Source organism: Lemur catta, chromosome 18 (genome assembly GCF_020740605.2).
Source record: "Lemur catta isolate mLemCat1 chromosome 18, mLemCat1.pri, whole genome shotgun sequence".
NCBI lineage: Eukaryota > Metazoa > Chordata > Mammalia > Primates > Lemuridae > Lemur > Lemur catta.
The window spans coordinates 20,687,892-20,714,790 of record NC_059145.1 but is presented as its reverse complement, the minus strand read 5'-3'; the positions used below and the strand labels follow the sequence as shown (position 1 = coordinate 20,714,790).

The window sequence follows — 26,899 nt, the reverse complement described above, 5'->3', positions numbered from 1 at the left end:
TGGGAAGTTATTTCCGTACCATTTTCGGAGGATGCAAATTGAAAAGAGGAGAGGAAAGAAATCGAATCATCACCCCAGGGGTTAGGGACTATAGACACCAACGACTTCCGTCACTCTGGTCATTATGAGGTGCTGGGGGTTAAGAAGGAATGAAAAATGATGGCTTCATGGACTTCAGACTGCTAGTCCACAGCACCCAATGGACTGGCTTTCCGTGGAGACGCCAGGAACGCAGGCGGCGTGAGAGTAATTCCCTATCAGTACCTTTTCTACAGGAACTAATGGCTAGGGTATTTTATTTTGGTTTTTACCAATTCATTGTGTGACATTCATTGTGTAATACAGAGTCTTTGCTAAACACACATATTTGGTGGTGGTAGGGGGGAGCTAAACAGACTCTTAATAAGAAATTCAAATCAAGAATTACTCAAGACGACACCTGCCGTCTGGCCTAATGGAAAAATCAATCTGGCAGGTTCTTAATTAAGTGCTCAGGCTAGAAAGAAAAAGCGGCTGCTTCCACTTAGTATAGCACCTAGGATATTCTAGGTAGTCAGAATGTAACTGAAAGCCGTCTTTGTTACAGAAATGGTTACTACACATAAAGATGACCCATTTGATTCCGGGCAGCCATAGATTTAGTAAATAATAGGTTGAAGTAGAGGCATCTCATAAGCTTATTGACAAAAATCTCTGCGAAGAATGATGTTGGGTTTGTACGTTTAAACGATGTCTCTATCAGAATGCATAACTGAGGAGGTCTAAAACTGAGCCACGGGGTGCGGGGTTGGGTAGTTAAGAAGCAAAGCTGCTTCCTGCCCTAGTAGTAAGTTGGGGTCAATAAATGACCACATCAGTGAAGAGGTGAACAAGTGAGGAATAAAACAAACGAGTGAATGAGTACATAAATGTGTTGTTTCCAATGAGACAACTGAACTCTCCACTCTATTCTATGTGGTCACTAAGAAATGTACAGGGACATGAACATCCACACCTCTCACTGAGCACAATGATAACAGTTAAAAATTCTGGCCAAGCCGCTCCACATGCACTCGGCACAGATGTGGCTAAATGCTCACCTAACCTGGGTTATGATCACGGTGGGGAGTGACAGTTGGCAAATGGGAGGTCCCTCTTCCCAACCTGCTAAGCAGCACAGCCAGTTTATTCTCCAGCTGCCCTGACAGAGGTGTGGAAATAGAGACATTGAAAACTGTGAGTGGATTACAAGTTAATAACTGGTTTGCAAATGGTGAGCTGTCCTGAGCAGCTCTCTCGGTCCCCTAGGAGCTAAACACCAGACACCTTGCCAGGGAAAAATAATACAGACAGACTACGTAAACACATTCAAATCCCAAACCTGACTATAAAACCCTTGTGCAGTCTAACGTTGAACCCAACTAAAGTATCATTTCCAGTCCCTGTGGTGTAAAAATTAAGGTGGTTGTGAAAAGGCAATTCAACGGGCAATCTGGAAAATAGCTAGATAGGAACGCTCTGATGTTCAAAACCCGAGACTGTCTCGGGGAAAGGAGCCTGACGGGGGATCACTCGTTTTTCCTTCCTTCAACTTATTTTTCCTTCCTTACCTCATTACGTACCAGACCTGGGGGTGGGGAAGCCAATGCTGTTCTCTGTAGAAAAAGCAGCAGGCTCTCAACTGACTCTGAGAGAGCAGCCTCAGGAAGGTGGTGAGCCGACACCAGTGCCAACCTGCTCTCGCAATCCTTAGCTGCTTCCCCAGAAGGCCACAGAGACATGAAAAGTCTCTCCCCCAGCCTGGCCACTGGGTGCTCCTGCTAAACTCATCACAGCCCCTTCCCCAGAAAAAGGGACACGCACCCCTTCTCCCTGAGCTCTCAGAAACAGCCTCTCCCTCACCTCAGAAAGCACCCCACCCAGCACTCACAGCCCCCTCAAAACCGCCACGCACCCTCCAGCCAGGAGGAGCAATTGTGCAGGATGGAAGAGGATGGGAGCGAAGAGGCCAGCGGGGAGAAAAATGCGGGCAAGGTTGGAACGAAGCAAGAAAGCACAGGAGATAAGTTTTTAACCTGCCCAACTTCCATCATCAAACATTTAAAGAAAAAGGGGGGCGTGAATTGCTGATACCTGGTTCTCATAACACACAAATTCTGGTAACAGAAATCATTCTTATTATTAATAAACAGCCACCAAGAATTAAGTGTTTGGGATGAGCCGACAGACACTCTGTTGGGGGCTTTGCATACACGTACTCATTTATGCCTCTGGTCAGTGCTGACACCGGACACCATGGCTGCCACTGAGACAAACTGACACTCACAGACTCACTCATTCAGGAAGCCAAAGCTGCTAAGAGGCAGAGAGTCAGTGCATATTACAGGAGAGAACAAAAACTACCTGATCCAAAGTGAAACATTCCAGAGTGATCTAATGATGTTAAAATTCTAAAATTCAGCACTACCAAAAAATCCATCCTTGCGTCAAACCCAGCTGGACGTGAACCACCCCAGGGAAGCATGTTGTAGCCACATGGGTGAGGGTGCCCAATGGCCTGACGCAGCAGCACAACACATCCAGTGACTTTCACATTTTGTACGGTTTGGGCCGACCACATCTCCATGACACAGGGCCTGGTTGGCTTGCAATTTGTGAAGGCAGTGAAACAAACAGTGCCTTCCAGAAAGCAGATTTGCTTATCTATAGGTCCCCTTTTCTGAGGCTGCCTTCAGACGTCAGGCCCAGCAGGCCTCTTCTAGAATGAAGCCAGGGGCAGGTGACAAGGAACAAGGGCAATGACGGTGTCAGGGAGGAAAGATAGAGTCAAAGTGGTAAGATTCTGGGAGAAGGACTACAGAAGGAAATTACAAAGAAAGAAAGAACAAGCATGACTAGGATTCGCTTCCCCCATAGGAACGTGCAGAAGGCCTTCAGAGTCCAGGAGATGGCCAAGACGTTGCACTCAATGCATGTCTTGCAATCCAGGAGGAGCTATGTGCGTCTCAAGGAGTTTGCAGCCCGACCTGGATGCAATAACAGAGAGTGGTATGATCAATGAACGTGAGCAGCACAGCAGGGCCTGAGCCTGCCATGCCTGTCCCAACCCAGTCCTCCTGTTCTGCAGGGCAGGAAACCCTGGTGCAGAGAAGCAAAGCCCTTCAAAGACAACTAGTTTATGAATTCCAAACAGGGCTGATTTCATGGGCATGTGACTTGTGCAGTCAGTCCCACAGGGCCTTGTGCTCAGAAAAGCCACACACTCAGAAGGGCCCTGCCCATGGTTTAATGCTCCGTTGTCACTATCCTGAAATTCTTAATACTTTCTAACTAATGACCTTGCAGTTTAATTTTGCACTGGGCCAGCAGATTATGCAGCTGGTCTTCTCACACTTTTGTTTGTTCTTTGAATTTTCAAATGCCTTATAAGTCTTGGATTTTTATTTTACATTTTTACAACTTGTTTCATGGGCTGTTTATATTCTACAAGACCTGGCTGTCCTAAATGCTCAAAAAATTGATATTTAATACAGAGAGCAGCATTTTTTTTCACCTTATCCCTACTGCATGCTCCAATCTGCAAAGCAAAATATGCTCCATATGACTGTCAGAGCCCAAGGAAAAGCAAGACACAGATGTCACTAATGGGTTAAATGGGAGTATGATGGGACAGGGTGCATTTTTAACCTCAAGGGGCTGTGAAAGTCTGAGCTATTCACAAAAAATCTGTCCGAGATCCTCAAACTTATCCTATTTTATCCACAGTCAAATGTACACCTCCCAAATATGCACATGTACATGAGTACACACATGCACACGCACAAACATGTACAACACACATACCCACAAAAAAATACTTGCAGCTCTACAGACCTGTTATGTCCTTAGTTCCATACACATTACAAAGATCAGAGACCATTGGATCCTTATGGTGGTGTCCTCAAACAGAGGAGGAAAACCAAATATAGATGCTTACACTGGAAGAGCAAGGAGTTATTAACAATCATACAGAAGACTGTTTTATGACACAGGAAAATGTTCTTGATACACAGTGGAATAAAAGCACGTCACAAAAAAGTATATGGAACATGATCTGTATATATTTTTTTTTAATTTTTTTTTTTTGAGACAGAGTCTCGCTCTGTTACCCGGGCTAGAGTGCCGTGGCATCAGCCTAGCTCACTGCAACCTCAAACTCCTGGGCTCAAGTGATCCTTCTGCCTCAGCCTCCCGAGTAGCTGGGACTACAGGCATGTGCCACCATGCCCAGCTGATTTTTTTCTATATAGATTTTTAGCTGTCCAAATCATTTCTTTCTATTTTTAGTAGAGACGGGGGTCTCGCTCTTGCTCAGGCTAGTCTCGAACTCCTGACCCTGAGTGATCCTCCCTCCTTGGCCTCCCAGAGTGCTAGGATTACAGGCGTGAGCCACTGCGCCCAGCCGATCTGTATATTTTTTAAATAGTATGTATAGCCACATATGTACACATATACTTAGATATACACATTCACAAAAATACATGCCGACATAGATATCCACATCCACACGTGTATATAAACACAGACACAGGCATGGATATTATTGTGATCCCAATGGCTGTGTGACTCAGTGAAAATCATGTCCCCTCTTTGAACAATACTTTTCTCATGGACAAAGGTGTGGCTTGGACAGGACCATGACTTAGGTCCTCTGGAGCTTGACAGGTCCCCACTCTGAGAGTCAGAACAGCCCAAGAAGTTCCCCCATTAATACTCCAAGTCTGAAAAGCAAATTGGCCCCCACATGCCTCCTCATCCTGACAGGAAGCTCACCTGCCATGGGTAAAGGGAAAAAAACTTTTTTTTAAAATATGCATATGGATAATGGTTACAGATATCCTGCAACCTAGGAATATTTTCAAAACATTTTTTTCTGAGTTATTCGCTGGAAAACTCTCCCCAACCCAAGGGCTAAAGACACTCTGACATGGAACAATGCAAGTTCAAGTTCAAGGGAAACGTTCCATCCTCTCTCAGCCTCCACTTAGCTCCCTCACACACGGTGCATGGTCAGGCTCCTTGGGATTTTCCCATTCTGAAAGAGAAGCTGTTTGGCGAGCCAGGCTCTGTGACCACCCATGATCTGAATTATGCACAGGTGTTTGAAAATACAGAGGGATCCAGCATAATTAAGAGCATTAAGCAATCATCTCAGGCCAAGGAGGCAGTTGAAGAAAAGAAGAACAGAGTTTGGGCAACACTTTGGGAAATAAATTCCACAGCCTTTCACCAAGTTGAAATCTTGGCTTTGGACACACATAAAAATGAGCCTGGCCTGATCTTAGCTCCCAGTGGACATCTGCCAGATCACAAAATTTGACCCAATTGGCCTGCCTTACCACAGAGAAGGCCACGGCTGGCGCAGCAGATGGTACCGCTGGTGAGAGCCAACGTGGACGGACAGGGCAGCGGCAGGGAAATGGCAGAGCACACAGCTGGCCCAAGCCAGGCTGGGCGACTTTGCTTTCATAAGGGAATCATTTTTATAACACATTTTTAAAAAATAACATCGGAGCACCCATCGAGCTGACTTTCTTCTTTTGCAGACTTCAATTACTCTTTCTTTACGTCCTATAAAACAGCTAATTATTCTTTTATTTTCTTTCTTGTCACTTGGTATTGTTGAACAGTAGTAAAACAACTGCTAACCCCTATCCACGGACAAAGGTCTGCTACGGAGAATTGTATTAGAAATGTTTCTCGACAAAGAAGGTGGGGTCAGTGTTTACCCACAAGGTTTTAGGAACTAGAGAAAGATACTAAGTTACAAGTATTACTTCTCTTTAAATAAACCATTACCAAGTGTAACCTTATTTGATACGAAAAAGTCATTTTTTTAAAAATTAAAACTGCTGTTTAATGGGTAACACTAACTCTAATAGTCTCTGTTTAACACAGACCAGTCATTTAAAATAAGAGCACTGTCCAAACATTCCTCCTTTGTTATATTTTTCCCCATTCTTCAGGGAAACACTATCTACCTTTAGAGTCATTTTGTTTAACATCTCCAGTCATTTATGCTATTTACTGAGTATGTGATATTCCTAATAAAACGTCAGTACAAATAACCAAGTTGTCCAGGAGGAAAAAAGAAAAATAAAGTTTTCCCAATCTTCCCTGGCTGGTCAAGGTAAACATTTCTAGATGGTCCGAGTCAGTTAGCCAGGCTGACACAAATGCCTTTTCTCTTTCCTCTTAAATTACAAAAGATTATCATTTTACTCAGCAATGAGCCTGACTAAATTGAAACTCTGTACATCAGAATTAAATATGTTCTATCTACTCAAAATGAACAGTGTATTATTTATCACTAATACTTAATGACAAAAAAACTGATAACTTTCTCCGATTATACCACTGATTTCATCTCGTCTCGCATCATCGATTCTCTTGGTCATTAGCATAATCACAGAGCATCAACTCTGGCTTATGCAGCAAGTTTGATAACAGAGATGAAAGTAGACACACACTATTTTAAAAACATGTTCCGATTTTCATCTAAGTATATCTTTATTTATATGGCTTTCTTACCATAAAGATGCCAGTCCTTTAAAATATGCAGAAATCACTTTCTACACTGAAGAACAAGGTGCTATATCATAACAAGGATACAGAAGTATAAAGCGCCTGTTAATTAAACATCGCTTTTTAACTCGCTACCCTGCATATGTAATGTTAAGTTCTAAGCCAAGTCTTTAAATAAGAATGAGAAAATGGCTAGGCTCCTTCAAATGAATGCTTTGCCTGTTTTTTTTTTTTTCCTTAATGTAAGAGATCAGCCACTTGATAGATTATTTTTCAAAAATCAAATTCCCTGATAAATGGTTGAGATTTTTAAAGTGGTTCCCCTGCCCCCCACCCCCCGAAAAACAATGACAAATGAACAAATTATGAGATTCAAGTCAGGACTGAAGGTTTCACATGAACCCTAAATTTTCAATGTATGGTACTGCAGAATGCTGCTCGGTTTTAGGTTCAATTTTAAAGAACTTGAATTAAAGAACCTTCAAAAGGTTTGTATGGAAAAATGAATAAGCTACAGCTACACGTATCCACATGGATAAATTTTACTAACTCTATGGAATAAAAAAAATCAAGTTACTAAATATATATAGTAGGATTCTATCAGTGTAAACCTTGAACATGCAAAACAAAATCCTATATTTTGGGGACTACTATACATACATACATATTATATGTATTAGAAATATAAAGAACTGCATGGGACAAAAACCACCCAGCTAAGAATGGTGGTTAAGTAACCTCTAGGAGAGAAGGACAGAGGTAACATGAAGGAGGGATAGTCCAGAAGCTTCTTCAACTGGATCAGCAATGCATTCTTTCTAGAGCTGGGCTACAGGTACTTGGTGCTCATTGAATCATCCTTTGTTTCTTTTTTATGTCTTACATATTTCACAATAAAAACTGAAAAATATAAGCACACAGTTTTAAGATAAATAGCTTTGTAAATATCTGCCAGATCTCCTTCCTCAAAACGGAAAGAAAGTAGCCTTGTTCTCAACTCAAAGATCAAAGTGCTTGAGGCCAAGGCATCCCATTTTATTCAACACTGGTTACAAATACTGAAACCTGCATCCCAATATAAAGTCCACTTCCACTGTTTTCAGAAGTGCTTACTGTTACCTTATATTTAAAGAATTCTTTAACCTCGGTACTCTGCTATGGGAAAGTCATCTCTAGCACAGGTATACTCTCTATATTTAGTAAAAGTGACCACTCTGCTTCCTAAGCAAAACAAAACAAAAACAAACACAGAAATGAGATCTCCCTTTAAGTATCTTCTTTATTTTGAGTTGATATGAATACACACACACAAGGAAGAATAAACTAGAAGCATACCTTGCGTGTGATTTCAGGACAAAGGGGTATCAGAGAAAGGCGAACTTTCGCCAGGTGGACAGAGAGTCCCTCCACTCCCATCCCATCCCCATCCTGAAATATTTAAACCTCCTGCTGCAGTTGCCATAAGGACAGTGAGACAAAAGGAAGAAGCAACCCCTATCAGCGGCCAAGAGGATGACTTGCTCCTACAAGTATAAGAATTTGTTGTAAGCTTACCAAAGTTACGGCTGCGCGTTTACTGTCAACATGCATCACACTGCAACAAGAGCCATTATTTAGAAAATAAGAGGAACACATTGAAGCGGCTGAACCCTTCTTAAACCCAGAAAAGGCATGCAAAACAGCAGCAGGTCTGCAACAACATGCCTGATGGAGCCCATAAAAGAAAAGTCGAGACTGAACGATTTTCTATTTTAATAGACTATTTTCCCCAAAATTACTTAAAGTTGTACATGGACAGCGATGTTCTCTGAAGATGTCCTACCACCTCCTCCCAAAGCTCAACTAGCTTTCTTCCAAATAATTAAATGGGGCAAACTTTCTATTAGAAAATTTCTATAATACATCACTAAAAAAGGGTCTGTCATTGATTCCCTAATGAAATATCAGTTAATTACTTAACCTTTCTTAATGAAATGATTAACATCCTTTCAACAAACAAGGCGGACTGATTTAACATCAAGCTGTAGATCACCAGTGACAGGAGTAATACTATACACCCTCTACCATTTCACCTTCTATTTTTTCAATCAGTTCCATTTTCCATCTTTTATAGAAATTTTTATTGTGGGGTAGAGACACTCTAGTTTTAGAACTTGGTCCACCAGAGATTTTTTTTTTTTTAAAGTGCTTCAGGGGTCTGACTAGAAATAAAAGAACTTTGTATTACAGGAATCTCCCAAATGCCTCCTGAACCTACAGCCAAAGCAACTGTGAAGCTCTAAACATAAAAACAATTGCCAGCTCTTTGGCAGCTATTAAAATAAAGCCACACCCAAAGTCAAAATGGAAATTAAAAATTAGGTGAGGGCATTTTGGACACTTTATTACTGGGTAACTTCAAAAGGCATGTTACTAACACAGATGAAAAATGTCTGTAGAACTTTTATTTAAATAACTCTTTTGATCTTACTGGTTAGATCTTTAGCTGAAGCCCTGAATATTTAAACAAGCCTCCTTAGCATTTTATCTTCCTTTATTTCATAATCTTTGCAGCATGCATTCTTCTTGGGATTCTGCTTGCTTTATTTGTGTGGCATCCTTGGCTAGGCTATTTCCACCAATATTGGTGCCTGCCTCGTCACATGCAACAATAGAGAATTTCCCAAGATGCCCAGCGAAATCAAAATACTTGTGCTAGCAGGGTTAATCTAATGAGCAAACAGTTGAGATTTTAAAATTAAGATGGAATACTCAGAGAAAAAAAAAAAACCCCAGAAAGCCATTTGACACTAATTGATAGCTACAACATGACAATGTCCATTGGGAAACATGGATGCAAGCAAGACATAATTTGAAAGGAAATAGCTGATATTTGGGAAAAACTACCGATGTTCCAAGTTGTTCCTACCACTTCACTGAACTGTGAGGCGCTTGTTCTGCCTCTGTTTCTCTAAGTATCCAATGTTGCTTTTTGTGCTTGACTCTGAAAAGGGAGCCCGTATTCCTCTCTTAGGTTTCACAATGGCCAGGCAGTTCAATTAAACCCTTGAGAAGGGTTGTAGGCATTCCTCCAATTCTGATCATTGAGGAGTCCAGTTTTCCCACTTTGGTGAGCATCAGAGTCATGTGGGTGCTTTTTCAAAATGCAAATGCTAGCCCCACCCCAAATATGGCATATCCAGGAGCAGCGCAACTGCGTCTGTGTTTGGAGCAACAGCTCCGCTGTGATTCCAATACTCATGCTTGGTTAAAAACCACTGATTCTCATTTGTAATGAAAATCCAAATCCATTAAGAATAACACAGGATGGGCCTCAATGTAAAGCCAAAAAAAAAAAAAAAAAAGTAATCAGCTAAATCCAAGTGAGTATAGAGATTCCATTTCTAGAGTATCTAGCAGAATAAATCACTTCATCCATGGGTCTCTGTTTAGTGTGCATCAGAATTACCAGGGGAAGTTTCTTATCAGTGGACAGTCCCATGTCAGTTAGCAAAAATTCTGATTCAAGAATCTGTATTTTAATAACGTCTCCTGACTCTCTCTCTCTCTCTCTCTCTCTCTCTCTCTCTCTCTCTCTCTCACACACACACACACACACACACACTGGTCTGGATGCAGGTGAGCAAGAAACCTCACTTTAAAACAGGCTGAATTAGGACTAACTGCAACCACTTTCCACTTCACGAAGGCATCCGTCTCCATCTCTGTGCTCACCTGTCCCCAGGAGGGGAAGCCACCACCACACCACTGGCCACGTATCACCAACTCAGGGGACAGGCACGAGGGCAGGAGAAACTCAAAACTCATACCACACCCTCCGCTGCAAAGGCTGCAGTCACTGTCCTGAGAGCACCAAGAATATCTTAAAAGATAAAATAACAAAGCCCTTTATTATTGAATCAGTACGTTCAAAGAACATACCTTAAAATATTACCCCTAATTCACAGGCAGAGAATCTGGAGCAAAGAAAGTCATGTTATGACTCAATTTCACAGCTGGGCAGGAGAAAAAGACACCTCAGAAATTCAGTTTTTGAGTTTGATGCTAGAAATATTATTCAGTGTCCTCATCAACAAAGTAGATCACAAAATTAACTAAAATCTGAGAATCTGGCAAAATGTGGATGTCCACCTGACTCACTAGCAATAAATAAATACATATGCAAATACAAAATACAGGACAAAAATCTTTGTCCCATCCTATGCAAATCTATTCTATTTAATATAGGGGGGCAATAATGCCAACTTCAGATACATTTCCCCCTCAGTAAATTGTCCTATAACACGCTAGCCTCTGATTATCTTCAAACTGTTGAAATCAAACAGAATGACATGAGCTTTCTATTCAACAATGCCCCCATTTCAGCTGTTTATCTGAATTAGCAGCAGTTTGAGGAAATAAACCCATCACAACATGATGATGAATACAGAGAAGTAAACAGTAAATAGAACACTGGAACACAATTTAGTATGTATTCATATTCCCTTTTTTTAAAGAAAAAAAAACACTATTTTACTAAAAATGTGATTTGGAAAGAAAGTACAATTAGCTTTGCACAGCCACTGCTGAGATGTTCCCGAACACACCAGACATATGTAAATATTTCGTGATATCAGTTCCATTTGAGTAGACCTGTCAAGATATTTACAGGGCTTGACAGTACTTCTGTCTTTAATTAAATTTTTGCCCAGATACTTTAATGTAATTTAAATAGATTATTAGTTGTCAGGATCTAATATAAATTTTGTTTACGATTTAGTTACTTTAAGTACTCAGACTGAAGGAACTAATTTAACTCCACCAGTGAGCAGCCTTAAGCATCAAGACCAAACCACCAAAAAGCTCCTATCCCCCTTTGCACTCTCCCAATAATCTTAAATTATTACAATTTAATTGTAAATTTCATGGCACTAAATCAAGACCCCCTCCCCCCTTTTCAAACAGAACAGTTTAGACAGGCTCATCAGGAAAAACCCACTTACACCTGTTCAGGTACTAGGTAGGTTCTTCCTTTTAGGCAGCTCGTTCTTCCAGTGTCTGGCTAGGTGGGAAACAGTTTTTTTTTTTTTTTTCACGTTAAGTCCCATAAAATAACTCCCGAACAAACACCTGTTGTGCACAAGGCAGGGCATACATTAAACACTGGCATCAGGGGATTGCAAAAAGAAAAACAAGCCTTGCAGAGACATCCGCAAGCCAATCTGCTCAATAGATTTCACGACTAGGTAAAACAACAGTGCGAAGAAAAGGACAGAGCTTCTGGCACAACCTTCCCATGAATGGAAGCTGACTTCCAAACAAGGCTTGAAAAATGCCTTAGCACAAACTGACTGTAATTAATAAGAATAATTTATTAGAGAAACAAAGAACGCTGTCTAATTGTCTTTCCCGACTGCCATGCACTTTCCCCTACTGTACTTCCTCTTTACAGAAATACCAGCCGTGCAGCCCTAACTGCAAGAACATTATCTATGGGATGCAAAACCAAAGCACTCCTTGAAATCAAACATTTCTTACATTTATTTTTAGGTTGGCAACACAAGCCAAATCTGCTTAATTTCCACTAAGCGCATGGTCACATGTACATGGAAATAAACTATAAATGTCCCAGAAAAAAAAAAAAACCATCATGGAGAAGATACCCCAATTTGGCCAGGTTTGCCCGTTTCAACAACTCGCCTCATCTTATGGCTTGCTGCTAGTTTCAGCTTTTGGCACCTTTAACCTTAATTCATCCAAGTGCCGCAGAAGAGAAATATGTTTAAAAATCAGTTTAAGATGGCTCCTTGGAAAGCACATGTATGGCAAACTGGCCTGCGGACTAGAGTAACAAATCACAAGAAAGATCATTCAGAAAACACACGGGCCCAAGTGGAAACTTACTTGGCTCGCTGGCTTCTCGCACAAACTCAGTGTTTGATCACCTGGTGGGTGACTAACTGCCATCAACTTAAAAAAAAAAAAACCCCTGCAAAGAGTAAAAGTATATGTTGGCTCACGTATAAAGTTCACCTGTCTATTCAGCAGATGCCTTTCTTGAGGTATTTTTCTTTAGAAAACAAACCCCTACCTGCTTGAGATCTTAATACATTCTAGTTTTAAAACATATACTTAAAAAAAAAAAAAAGGCCAATATTGCTAACTTAGCAAAAATGACATTTACTATGACTGAAATCTGTAAAAGGAGTGTGCCATCTAACAGGATAAGAAGGAAAGGTAAAACCCCTTAGCAAAAATTGAATTTTTTTTTTTATGAACAAAAATACCACCTGTGTAAATCTAGCCATGTTCTGGAAACCCTTTCTCAGTTATAGAGAAACGGCTCATACTCAGTGCCTTGAAGTTGCAATTAAATTGTAGTAATTTAAGATTATCGGGAGAGCAAAGGGCAGTGGGAGCTCTTTGGAGGGCTTCCCTCCCCACTTAATGCTCTTCAGTCAGGGGTTAAATGAGTTTCTTTAATGTAAGTACCTTAAAGTAACTGAATCATAAACAAAATTTATTTTTTTTCTGACAGCCTGCAATCTATTTAGGTTTTATTAACGTGCGCCTAAAATTATTTTTAAAAGACAAAACTCTTGCTATACCCTATAAATACTCTTGGATTCACACTGAAATGTGATTGGTACTATAACACCTAACCTTGTCTAAAATACACACTTTTTTGTGATGCGGAATTTTACAAGATAATGTTTCAAAATTGAGTTTGAGTCTTAAGTTAAACATGAAAACCAAATAAATATGCACAATAAGATTGGCTGCAAAGAGGAAGCTGGGTTCAAAAGAAGTTGTCACATCTGCTATATTCTCCCTTCTCTTTCTTAATTTTGGCATTGGATGTGCTGTGATATAAATATATTTGGGAAATATCACAATTCTTCTGTTAACTTAAACAACTGCTGAAAACAGACATACCCTTCAACAGAGCCTAAGATGCAAATTTACAAGGCCAGGGGTATAGTCTCAAAGGAAGCAAAGAAACTTAGTAACAGAAAACCATGCCTAGGCTCAATATTAACTCAGTTAACTTTTGCTATTGTTAGTATACATGACTTAACTAGAAAATATTTATAGCTTTTTAAAAACATTACATATTGCAGAAAATTGCCTAATAGCATGCATGTGTATGTTTATCTCACGTTGCTTAATTATACAATAGATATATCCAATAAAAGCTACAGACTTTGAAACATTATTGTGTACCATGGTTATGAAACTCTGGCTTATAAAAAAATATAAAGTGCTTACTACGTGACCCACACTTGTTAATTAAAAATATAATCCTTAAATGACAAGTATTTTTATTCTTCTATATATGTTTACCTGTCCTACTTCCTACTTTGTTCTACTTAATTAAAAATGACATTTAATTTGGGGCTAGTTTATAGCAGAAAAAAAAGTGTTACACAGTTTATACTCCAGGATTTAAATATAAACACAAAATCTTAGAGACATCTCTAGCAATATAAATCCCTTAATTTGAGACAGTTAATTTGAATAGTTGATGTTTCTTTCATTACACTTTGATAAACCTGTGAAAACAAAATGCTAAAGTAATTACTGTTACTACTCCCTTTAAAAATGTAAAGCAGTTAAATTTTCCTAGACAACAAGCAAGGACAAGTTACAGAGAGCTTGAATAAAAGTAGCAACGTGGTCATGTTGAATGTCAATCTAAAAAAGGAGGTTATGTCTAATCTGGAGTCTGCTCTCTCGCCTTTTTAAATTCCAAGAGTGGGCTGACACAAAACTTCATCACCAGGGATTTTTTTTTTTCTTTTTCTTTTTTTTTTTTTTTTTTTTTTTAGCTTCACATCAGATTTAAACCCTCACATACAAAACCTTGGCTTTCCTGACAAGGCAGATCTTCTAAACTCGATGTGAGAAAATGTTATCTAACTCTAGTGTAGGAGTCTAATGTTGGTAAAAAGAATTCTACTGCACAGTACTGGGTAGCAAGACAGCCTCCGGACGGCTTAATATTCTTTTAATACCTTTTTGGGTGCATTCTCCTCATAAGGAAGGATGCATTTAAAAAATAAATAACTTGTGTGGCAACTCAGCTTCCATAAGGAACTTAAATGTTGCCCAGAGAGGGGCTGAGTATTTCCTCCCAAGTGAGCCTTCGCTTGCACAACAAAGATCAGCATTTGCAATGGTCCATTTCTGCATAAGTGAACATATAGCCTTGCTGCTTGATGGAATAGTCCAAGGTTCTCCGTGTAGCAGCTCCTGACAACAACCCAGCAGCAGTTCTGTTTGATCTCTCCTGCTTCCTTAATTTGGGTTGTCAAGGTTCAGCAGTTGGAGGCTGTTTACTTTACTTTTTCAAAAAAAAAAAAAAGTGATTTTTTTTTTCTGTCTCATACAATGACTAATCCAAAGTCTAAGGGGGGTGGGGGATGTAGCCAGTGGCAAGATGTTAAACCTTTTTTTCCCCTTTGCAGTGAGATTTTAGCTGACACCTTTTGAATGGTAACTAGTTGAGTTCCTTTTTATATTTTTCATGCTCTTTAATTATGAGATGTTTCAAATAGAGAGGGAAAAAAAAAAAGCCATTCCAAATTTCTGAAACCGTGAGCCCAGTTTTCTTTTCCTGGACTCAAAGAGATGGGTATTTCCACTTTGAGAATCAAAACTCCAGTGGAATTCTAAAAAAGATTTGGTACATTTCTCTCTGGAATAGAAAAACAGCAGAAACTCCTCAGTCTCCATTATGCAGGCTACCCCTGGGTAGAAGACACCTGAAGTCTTTACTATTTCTTTTCAAATTCTAGTTAACACATCTCCTTCCAAATTGATTCTCAATGCAGAAAAACCGGAGTAGGGAAAGAGGAGATGGAATGTAAAAATTGTGAAGACATTCTTCAATATATTTTCAGTAGTAGAAAAATTCCTTAAAAATGCTTGAGGTTTTCTCAACTCAGCGATTGTGCAGGTCCTAAACCTTCAAGTCTCCGGACAACCAATGGTGAAGTGCAGAGGGCTTGAATGTACACACGCCTTTCAAAGGGAATCCAGAATGCTCCTCCAGCATTCTTGTTTAAAGAGCAGCAACAAAAAAAGAAAATCCTAACTTAGAAAATACCTGTGACCAGACATGAGAGCAACCTCAGCCCCTCAGAAGTGGACTGGAGAAGCTCACATGCAATCAAATGAAATGTTTATATTAATTTCATCATTCTGCCCCAGCCTCACAGATGATGGCTTGAGGGTGAGGAGGTAGGGAAGAGGAAGAAATAAGTTTCATTTTTGGGTCTTCTCGGCGAGCAAAAAGAAAATGAATTAAGACGAAAGCGTAGGATGAGCCCAGACTAAATCAATACACTTTGTAATCAGCCCAGCAAGGGTATTTGGACACAATGACTTGGAAATAATTAATAGTTATAAGGGGGGAGTGGGGTGAGAAGGGGGGAGTGGGGTGAGAAGGGGAGCGAGAGATGTCACCATATTTTATCGGAGCACTTTGCTCCATGCTAAACTTTGATCTCTGGATTTTCGGATTTAGGAAGGAAAGAAGGGAAAAAAGCAGAAAAAAAGTCCAGTATTCCAAAGCACCTACCGGCTTGAGGATGGGCACATTCCTCTCTCTCGGCGCCTTATCGCTATGCTCGCGCCGCCCAGGCTGGCTCTTTGCGGACGGAGAGCCCCCGGCGCAGCCCGGGGCTCTCGGGTGTCCCTTGCCCCCGCGCCCCCGCCCGCGTTCTTGCCCCGGCGCCCGCGGCCGCCTCGACTTACCCGCGGAGTCCGGGAAGGGAGTGGGAGCGCCGCCTTCACGCCCGCGGAGGAGGCGCCGGCAGCACCATGGTCCCCGGCGCCGCTGCCGCTGCCCCTTGCCCGCTCGCTTGCCGCGCACTCGCTTCCTCCTGCAAACTTTCGGGTTCTGCGGTCGACAAGAAACCGGGGCGACCCTCAGCAAGTCTTCCCCGTGCAGGTTGGGGGGGACTGAAGGGGACGGGACGGGTGAGTAGGCCGAGGGGCCAAGACACAGAGGGCAGCGGGCTCGGAGGACCCGCGAGTGCGCGTGGAGGGAAGAGAGGATGCGGCTCAGGGAATCCCTGCAAGGATCCCGAGACCGGGAAATCGGCCCGAGCTGAAGTCTCAGCACCTTCCCCAGGATCTTACAAAGTTGCAACAACAAAAAGGAGGGGCGAGGAACAAGGGGAAGGGGGTGGGATAGGGATACGATCGCAGGCGCAAGGTTTGGAGTTACAACTGTTTATTTAGTCCTTATTCTCATAGGGGGCGGGAGCTGCGCGGGAATGGGGGGGGGTGCAGGCAGCGATTTCGAAGCAAACACTTGGGAAGGGGGCATGCGACTTTGTTTCTGGGCGCGCAGCTCCCCGGCGCCCGTGTGTGTCACCGCCTGTCTCCCGGGACCAAGGCGGAGCTCACAACAGGTGGGGAGGGGGGCTCGTCGAGGGCCAAAAAGGAGAAGGAATCTAAGTTTCCGAGCGCGACGTTGTCTGAGTAGGAGGGAGGCGGGAGGCGGGAGCGAGGGGAGGCGGAGGCAGCAAATGACCGCGACCCCGCCGCAACTGGCAAACTCCTCGGCTCCCCGCGCCGCCGCCGCCGCTGCGGTCCCCACCCGAAGCGCACACCGCCTCGGCTCGCTGGCTCCGAGGAGTCGTCTCTGCCGGACAGGAATAGAGCGCGGGGAGCTCGGGAGGAAGCCTGCGCGCAAGCGAGGGACGGAGAGCCATCGGCCGCCGGGACAGGGCCGAAGGAAAGCGGGGACACGCGCGCGTCGCAGGACAGATCGGGGCTTGGCAAATTCCCCCGTTCCCCAACCTTAAGACGGGGGTAAAACCAGAAAATGTGTATGGTGGGGGGAGAGGGATTCCGGCGCGGCGACTCCTCGCAGCGCACCCTGCTCCCACGCCCACCCGCGGATCTGGCCAAGGCTGTTGCGGGCGCGTGTCGGGGAAGCGGGGGCCGAGCGCGCGTGGGGGTGCGTGTCTGGCTGGGGGTGCGCAGGTGTGTGTTTGAGTTTTCCGGGCTCCGAGAGGGTGGCGGGAGAGCTTCCCCGCCGCTGGCTTCGGGGCAAGGCGCGCGTGGCACTGGGGAAGTTCCTCAGTGCGGGGCCCAGGGCCAGGCTTCCCCAGTCAGTCCGCTGGGGCCTGCGGGGCAGCCCAAGGGCACCGAGGGGGCACACACCCGCGGAGGAGGAAGGGAAAAAGTTTGCTTCAAGTCCAAACTTTGGGCCCAGAAGGCGCCCGGCGTGCGCCCCTCCCGCCGCGGCCCGGACCCGGGGCCCCGCACCCGCCCCGCGCCCCGGCGGCCACCGGACGCCAACGCCGGGCACCGAAAGTTGCGACAGGAGGCCTGTGCTTATTGATTTCTCTCCCCCGGGCGATCGTGGAGAGCGCAGAGAGAGGCGTGAAAGGGCCTGGGGGAGGCAATTTCACCTCCTCGCAGCCGCCACCGCCCCCCCATTTGACTTATGCAAATAAACCCAAAGGGTGCGGGCGCCGCCGTTGCTCCCTCCACCCCGCGCCGGCCCGCAGCCCCCACCCATCCCAGAGCCTGGGCCCCGACCCAGGGGGGAGAGGAAGAGAGGGGAGGGCTGGGGGAGATGCACGTGGAGCCCGGAGGTGGAAAGTAGTTTTTTTTTTTTTTCCTTTTTTTCTTTTTTTTCTTTCCTTTTTTTTTTTTTTTTTTTGTGCTGGTTGTTGTTGTTGTTTAAAGTGGCGGAAACAAGGCAGGAGGCGGCTTGGGAAAAAGTGGAGCAGAAATGGAAAAATACAAACTCACCCGCTGCAAATGGTCTCTCGGTGCAAACTAAGGTGTTTTCGGGCCTTTCCCCGCGCGCGCCCACTCCCGCCCGCGCGCGCGCCCCGCGCACACACTCACTCGCGCACACACACTCGCGCACACACGCGCGCACACACGCACTCCCGGGCGAGGGCCCGGCCGCCGCGAGTACAGCATGCAGCCGCCACACAATAAATAACAATAGATTCCTCCGCTCCGGACTAGCTTCCCGGAGCCCAGCCAGCGCCGGCGGCGGCCGAGGCGCGGACAGCGCCGGGCCAGGGGCGCCCCCCGGCCCGGCCCGCAGACTCCGGCCAGGGTCCCTTCTCCGCCTCGCGCACCCCGCAGGGCCCCCAGCGCCCCCAGAGCGCGAGCTGCGCCCCCCTTCCCCGGCCACTGGGGCGCTGGCGCCCCCCCCCCCGACATCCCGGAACAAATAAATAAATAAGGCGCGCGAGAGAGGCCAACACGTCGCGGAGGGAGATGTTGTTATTTTTTGCTGTTGTGCGTCCCTGACGTCACATCCACCTGCTGGGTAAACAACAGGGCTCGCAGAAAAAAAAAAATCGCAATTGCCAAAGCGGGGGTGGGGGGGGCGCGTGGGTTGGGGGGAGGGGGGAGCAGGGAGGAGGGAGTGAGGGGCGTCCAGGCGGGATTGCGAAGAGGAGAGGGAGGCAGAGCCCCGCAGACCGGAGAGAGGAAGGGAACGCCAGAGCAGTCCCTGGCAAGAGAGGGATCTGGCAGGAAAGACCTGGAAAATAAGGGGCATGGGGGCGGAGGGGGGATTCCTCAGAAGATGGGGACGGGGGACCGTTCAGACACAGAAGAAATGAGAGGGAGCGTGTTAACAACTAGGGACAAGATGGGAATGCGACGGCTATTTGCTTGGTTTCTGAGCTAAAAATACAGAAGGGAGGGGAGAGGATAGGCAAGGATGTGAGTTTCCTCCAGTTAAAAGTGAAAGTGTTTTGCCATCAGTGACAGTTGAAGGAGAGGGAGGTGGGAAGTGGTGTTTTCAACCCCCTTTCTCCTCTCCCGTCCGCCCTCGGTCTCTCCTCTTTCTTTCTGCACTTTGTCCAATGAAAGAAGGCGAGTTCGGGAGGTGAAAGTTCAGCAGAAGGACAAACCCCTGTTTGCAAGGAAACAGAAACCCCGCCAGCCAGCGAGGGGTTTTATCCCCCTGTGTCGGGGAATCGGAGAGAGCACGTTGTGGGACGAGCTTCTCCCCCCCGTCCTTGTCAGAGGCACTGCAGGAATGTGCAGTTAGGTCCACTTTGGGGGAAAGTGGCTGTATCAGGAACTGTGTTCTTGCCACGGTTCCTCCAAGGAAAGCGCCCGGGGGCTAGCATGTCACTCAGCTGTTTAACACAAATTACCTGCTCTCCCACAGATCATTCACGTGCGAAAAGCTTTGTCCAATTCTTAGACAAGGTGAGATTTTTTTTTTTTTCTTTTCGATGTTTTGAAGTTTGGTCGAATTTAGAACTCGAAGGAGTAAATTAGGAGACTGAAATGTTTTGAAATAGAGATATACATATATAAAGCAAAAGAGACTAGTATTTCTTTCGCTTTCATCAACACAAATTGACAAGGAAGCAGATTTTGTGTTTCCAAAATGTGACTTTGAAAGATACACTACCTCTCTGGCTTTTTGTTGTTGTTAACAGAAATAATTTTTTTCAGACCCATCACCTCAGAAGCTGCCAAACTCCCAAACCAGCATTTCCCGCTACTGGCTGGATAGTGTACCTGGCCAGTTCTTTATGAGAATATATTAAAGGCCACCCCTGTGGATTCTTACAAAGTACTTCCCTTTGGGGGGAGGAGAGAGGCTTACTGTCCTTTTGGTCTTGAGACCAGCACAGTTGTAGGTAATAAATATCCTGAAAAGGTTATTATAAATTCTTTTGGATAACGTCCTTTTACATATATTGTGAAACATTCATTTACCGAAGAATTTAAATCTCAATTTCAAGGATAGCATAAGACTACCACTTTAAAATTATATCTGCTTCGCAAGTAAAAAAAAAATAACAAAGCCATTCGCTGATGCTACAGAGTAAAGCCAGAAAAAGGGAGACTGCTAAGGTAATTCCAGCCTGGTAGAATTCATGTTGCATGCATGCTGCACAAGGTTCCGTGCTATCCAGGCAAGACTATTCACTGAATCTTTTAGACTAGACTCTACATAAATGTATTTTAGCTTGTGTAGAATGTCCTAGCTTCCTAGAGGCCAGGGTTCATGTTGTCTTTGTCAAGACATTAATGACACACCTACTATGTTCTAGACTATATAGTGGCATTGAGGGATGCAAAAATAAATAAAATTCCTGGCCTTGAGGAGCTCACAGTCTACATCTGTCAATAATAACCTCTAACATTTATTGAATGCTTACTGTGGCCTAGGCACTGATCTAAAAGCTGTGTGTTAACTCAGTTAATACTGCCAACAATCCTTTGATATCACTGGAAGTTCCATATGCTGAATTCACATGGAATTAAATGGATATCTACGAAGTAGCCAGTCTACTAAAAAAATTGTTGTTAATTTCTAAAACATGCCAAATATACCATGTTTATAGGTATATGCCTGGTTGTAGAATTATAACTCAGGGGAATAGTGATTTATTTAAATGTGACAAATCTATCCATAGTCTGTAAAACAAAACATTTCATCTCTGATCTTGTTTTATAGATTAAACTGTGTTTTTTAAAAAATTATTATTATTGCCATACTAAAAAGATCTTTAGATTGCTGCTGATCTTATTCTGCATTTTAACTGCCTTAAATTCTACATTCACGTGCAAGTGGGGGCCAAAGTTAGGTTGGCAACAAGTTTTGCAGACAAAAGGAAATCCTGGTTGTAAATCTCATGATATGTTGTACTCAATTTTGTGTATGATACTGTCTAACGTACTGCCTTATTAAAGAACTCTGTGTCCATTTGGTTTACATTAGAGGGAAACTTAGCTGCAGCTTAACATATTGTTCATTTTCAACACTGTCACGTTACATTCGTAGGGAGCAGATTTTAATTTCTTTATCAGTAATCAACTGGAAGTTTCTTTTTGTTAAATTAAAGCAAGAAGGGTTTTTAAATAAAGGGCATGGGGGTAGGACGCCACCTTTTGGTGATAAAACAAATAGAAATGCCTTTTTAAAACAGATGTTCCTGACATAATTTTATTTTTAATTATACCGAGGCAAAGGTGCTTGTCCCCATTTCATTATATTTTAAGTAACAGGAAAAAAACTAATGTAAATGCAAAATTAGCAAATTATAGTTAACTGCAGCCAAAATTTCCCCAAAGGTATCAGAATATGTTAGTGCCCTGTGACATACTATTAACTATACATTAAACATGAACTTCATTTGCCAAATACTATGTCAATGAATATATGGACATTTGGGGGAACAGAAACTGGAGTGGACGTTTACCACTTAATGAGATATCTGAATGCTCTTGTAAGTTTAGAGTTGAACAGAAACTAAAATCACCTCATTCAATGTTTCTTAAATGACAGTTACCACCTTCCAGATTTTTGCTATATCTGTAAAACAATAATTCCTGAATAAATAATATACATAATCATTGGACTGCAGTTATTATGGTAATTGTAGTAAATATTTTCATTTAAATCAGCCTGCTTTTTATTTTTCTTTTCCTACTATAAATGGGAAATCGGTATCTCCCTCCATAAATTAGAAACAAATACAGTGAAAACAAAGTCACTGAATTCTTTGTTAGAGAATGGCAAAACAAAAATAAAAAAATCTTTTTAAAAAAGGGAGAGTGGCAAGTGTTGAGAAGGGTTAATGACAGGCACATCAGTAAGAATCTTTGTTTTCTCTTTTCTTTTTTTTTTTTTTTGAACAACCAAAAGGGTTGAAAGTGACTGGAAAGGAACACAGTTCTCCATCTGTGAGTCAGTGTTCCTCATGCTATCCCGGTGCCATGGCTCTTGCACTTTCAGAAACGTGGGCATAACTAAGAATATTAAATGACAGATGAAAAGGCTGAGGCCCGGGAATTTAACTTGCCTTCCAAGGTCAAATAAAATTGATTAATGGTTGGACAAGGATTAGAATCCAGGTGTCCTGACTTTGTGTATTTCCATCTCACTCTTTCCACTTCACCAAAGTGACCAGTCCTCAGGCATTATGTGGCTTGCCAAGCCTCCCGGAAACAGCCGACATATGTCTTAGGAGAAACTGAGGCCACAGAGGGTCAAGGTCAAGTTCAACCTCCTACTCATCCTCTCTTCTTCCCCCAGATGAGGCAGACATCCAGGTAGGGGTAAACCCAGAGAAAAGAGAAGGGGAGAGTTGAGAGGAGAGAAATGGATTCACAGGGAGGAGGTTAGCAAGCGTGGGCAGACCGTTCTCTAAATGAAAGCTTAAACTCCTCAGTTTCCTTCCAAGAAGATAAAAATGGCTAATGAAAATCATGTGCTTCACAGTAAGTGGTAAGAGGAGCCCATCCTCTGTGTTCTGCTGTCCCTATATGTCCACACCGGAAACCAGCAGGGGATCTCTTATTTTAAAGTATACAATATTAACAGGCACTCTGAGACAAAACCACATTTGATGATGGAGTGGCTTGAAAAGCTAGTGAGGGAACGGTGAACAACCCCAGCTTTAAAACTCGTTTTCCCCAACAACAGAACTGAAGGGGCTCAGCATCAAATCTGGAGACAATAGTGCACTTTTTCTGATGTTCTAACCAGAGAGTGGAATCTTAGTTACTGAGATTGAATTTCCTGCTTTTTTTTTTCTTTTCCTATAAACATAAATAAATATGGTCTGCAAATATTTTTGTGTTTTTTTAAAAACACAAAAATATTTGTCCTTGTAAGAAGACGTTGCAGGTAACTGTACCATGTATACATGGGTCCCAGTGGATTGTAATCTCTATAAACTACAATGCACAATAAAGTGTTTGGCCAAGTCCTACACTCCAAAAAGCTCTTCTAGTCCCCTAAGCCCTGAGCATTCACAGAGCAACATGTTGGTATCTTGGAGATAGGTAAAGTGAGTATGGTGGCTCCACCCCACCTGGTACAGGTATTAGAATAATCTACAGCCTTGCTATGCAAAATGAGTTATGCTAACCTGTGGTATGGGCACCACCTGAGGGTAGCTGAAAATGCAGAATCCAGGCCCCATGCTAGACCTACTGAATCAAAATTTGCATTTTAACAAAACCACCCAGTTGAGTCTCACACACACTGAAGTTTGAGAAAGGTGATCTACAGTACAGGGTCTATAGTACACACAGCCCCTTATACAACAGGCCACACTCAATGATCTCTACACCCTTGAACTACTTGACAAATAGTCCTATAAAGTGTCTGCCATACCTGATTCTCCAAACTGGCATCTTTTATAAACTTTGTTGGTTTCTTGTTTTTCAACCACTTGCAAAGTTAAGCTGCTAAATCACCTATGTAAACCATGATTAATTCCTGGACATTAATAGCAGGGTGACTTCTCTCTCCTGTTACCCCAAAGAGACTGCTAATTGCCCTCCAATTGTTTACCTTTGTATTGTTTTATGAGAGCTCAGAAAAAGATGAAGATATTCCCCACCAGGCCAGAACAAAATGCCAGACAGGTTTTGAGAAGGCTGAACACATGCTATGACTACACCTTGTTAGTAGAAGGGCTTTGCTTTCTTTGTTTTGTTTTCTTTTTTATGGAAGGGATGACGCCTCCATAATTATAGGTGTTGCTGTTTAAAACCCAGAATGTTTTCCAAACCACTGAAGGGCCACACCTCCAGCAGCCCGTGAGCCATCCTGGCTGGATTCTCGTTCCTGTTCTCTAAACAATTTATCAAGACACATCCAAGCACTACTAGATTTACATTAAGTATAACTAGAGAAAGGGGGACCCCATCCAAGTATAATTGTTTCCTGAATAAACATGAAGGAACCACAGGTAACCCTCACAGCTGAAGGTTAATTTGTATCTGTGAAGTTCTCAAAAGGACCGTAGTCAATCACTTCACCTTCCTAACCAGAAAACAGGTTACTTTTGTAACCCCTCGAAAAAATAATTAAAACCATTGTTTTAATACTATCCTAAGGCAGTGTAATTAACTCTCTGAGTGAGTAATTGTGTACCTGAATTCAAAATAAAGATTTCACATGTAAAGCAAAGTTCTGATGGTAATCTCTGAGAAGTGTCTTGGCTTATATTTAGAATGCACAAGTGCCAGCTCAGCATTACAATAGGCATTGTTCAGTAGAACTGGAGACAGACTGCGTTTGTATGAGAAGGGAAATGAGGCGGGTCTGCCCACCTTCAGGAACAGTGAGGCTGTGTGTTCCAAACTGTGGAAGATTTTAGGAGGGACTGAAGGATGGGCCATGGTGATGTGCCAACATTTTTGTCAATGAGACACCTTAGCATAAGGTTGAAATTTTGGTTTTGTTTTTTTCCTTTTTAGTAATACATAAAATAACTATCAAAAGAAGCTTCCTTATTTTCCCCCTGAGGTGTTCTTGAGCTATTATTAAAATTTAAAAACTATACAAAGATTAGAAATCTGATTTTCCCAAGGCTGGTATGAGTCCTGTGGTGGTCTGGAGTGGAAGGTCTCCATATGGACAGTGTGTGTGTGTGTGTGTGTGTGTGTGTGTGTGCATGTGCACACATATATGTCATATATATGATAAACAGATACATAAATCTATATGTGTATATGCATGAATGAGTGTGCATACCTATATCTTACAGCTCTGTCCATTGAGAGAGACTGGAAGCAGTGATAGCCCAACAGCAATAAGCACATGTAGCACCCAGACCTTGGTTTCTAAATACCTTTCTCCAGTAAAAGATATCAGGGCTCCTTGGAGAACTAGTTAATTCTGGGGTAGGGAAGGGAAAATACAAGCTAAGCCTGGAGCTGGAGCATATTGTGGTAGCAAAAAGTGCTAAAGTAAGTGCTAAAAAAAAAAATCAGGGGGGTGGGAGGGTGTTTGGAGACTTACTGAAAGAGGACAGGAACCAACCTGAAAGAGTTCCCTGATGCCCAAAGTTGAGACATCTTGAACAAAAAAAGAAGTAATATATTGGATTATAACCCACAGAATGAAATAAATACATATGAATCCATACTAAAAAATATATATGCACACACGTATGTATATATATCTACATACATAAATAGAGAAGTAACACTTCTTCCTCACAGAAGATGAGTGGGGCCCAGCAATCTGTGTTTTAACAGGTTTTAACAGATAATGCTGATGCCACAGCCTATGGAAGACCAGATAACTGAAGTTGCTGAAGTGGGTTGTGTGTAATGCACTAGGGAGGGGTAGGGGCTGAGGCCAACGTGAGCACACAAGCCTCAGCTAAAAGTGGCAGATGCTGATTGTTGTCACCAAGAAAGCAAGACCATGGCAGGAAGAGCTTTCAAAGGGAAGAGCTTGCAAGGGAAGCAAGAAAGCCAGATTTTTATCCAAATACTCCTCAGTTTTAAAATTCTAGATGGGCCAGTCAAAACAGAGCTACAGGGTATATCAAGGCCACAGGCTGCCCATTTGTCACTTATCTTTGGGGAAACTAAGTCACCATGTCAGTTTAGGATGATAGAATTTGTTTCTTAAGTGAGCAGGGTGAGAAGGAAAGAGAAGAAGAGAAACTTGGAAAGCATTCTCATTATGCTTAAATTCCTTCCCAAGCATTAATAAGCCACCCCAGACATCCTGGTGAGGAAGGCTGGTCTACGTTCTGAATCATGTCCACAAAGACTCACATTTCTCACAATACCAAATGGTCAAAACGTCATTATGTAGAAGGTGCTGTTACTTAGAAGGATTCTTTATTCCTCCCCAGGAGAATGAGTTCAAAAGTTTTACTGGGACATTTGATTCAAGGAGCCCGGTGCCTCAGTGACCTCCTACAACCTTTTTTCTCCCTATCTGGGCTGCCATGAAGAAAGCCATGGCAGAGAGTCGAGTTGGTTTTTGTCTCATGTCTTCTACATCCACCCTCGCCTACTCATTCTGCTCAGATCCGTCCAGAGCCACATGCATTCGAGGCCCTACTTTCAAGCAACTTGCAGTCTAGCTGGCTGAAGGTATGTAGTAAGTAGAAACAAGTTCACAGATGAGGACCCTAAAGGAAGCATGGAGAGCAAAGGAGTAACCGTGTTGGAAAGGGGGCATCTGAAAAGACAACAGACCAAATAGGTAAGGTTTGGGGACGCAGCAGCAGCAACAATATGGAACCTGCAACACTCAGGGTGGTGGTTCCCAAACTGCCGCACGGTGGAATCATCTGGAGATCTTTGCAAAGGTCAGCTCCCAGGCCCAGACATTGTGATTTAATTGACCCAGAGTATGATCTGGACATCAGGACGTTTAGGAGCTTCCTGGGTAATACTAATGTTCAGCAAAGTTTGGGAACCCCTGACGTGGGTGAGCCCCAGGACAGCAGTGCACAGTCAGCTCTGCGAGGGATCTAGGGACCCTAAGTCACCCCAAACACTCTGTCCCTCCACAGTGACCAGCAGCCTTTCCTAGGAAGAACCAAGCAATTAAAATTGTTCCGCAGAAGGGGCTAGAAGAGTAAGATCTTCAGACCCTAAG

General features: G+C 43.1%; 1 pseudogene across 1 annotated transcript in view; it reads right to left on the bottom strand.

Moving 5' to 3' along the window:
• LOC123623007 overlaps positions 1 to 18,384 on the bottom strand; it is a 342,887-nt pseudogene extending 324,503 nt beyond the window's left edge. The window contains exons 1-2 of the transcript XR_006729732.1: positions 18,298 to 18,384; positions 16,282 to 16,426 (exon numbers count right to left, since the gene is read on the bottom strand). The product of XR_006729732.1 is annotated as a forkhead box protein P1-like (transcript). The remainder of the gene's footprint in view (positions 1 to 16,281; positions 16,427 to 18,297) is intronic.
• Positions 18,385 to 26,899: the final 8,515 nt, after the last annotated feature.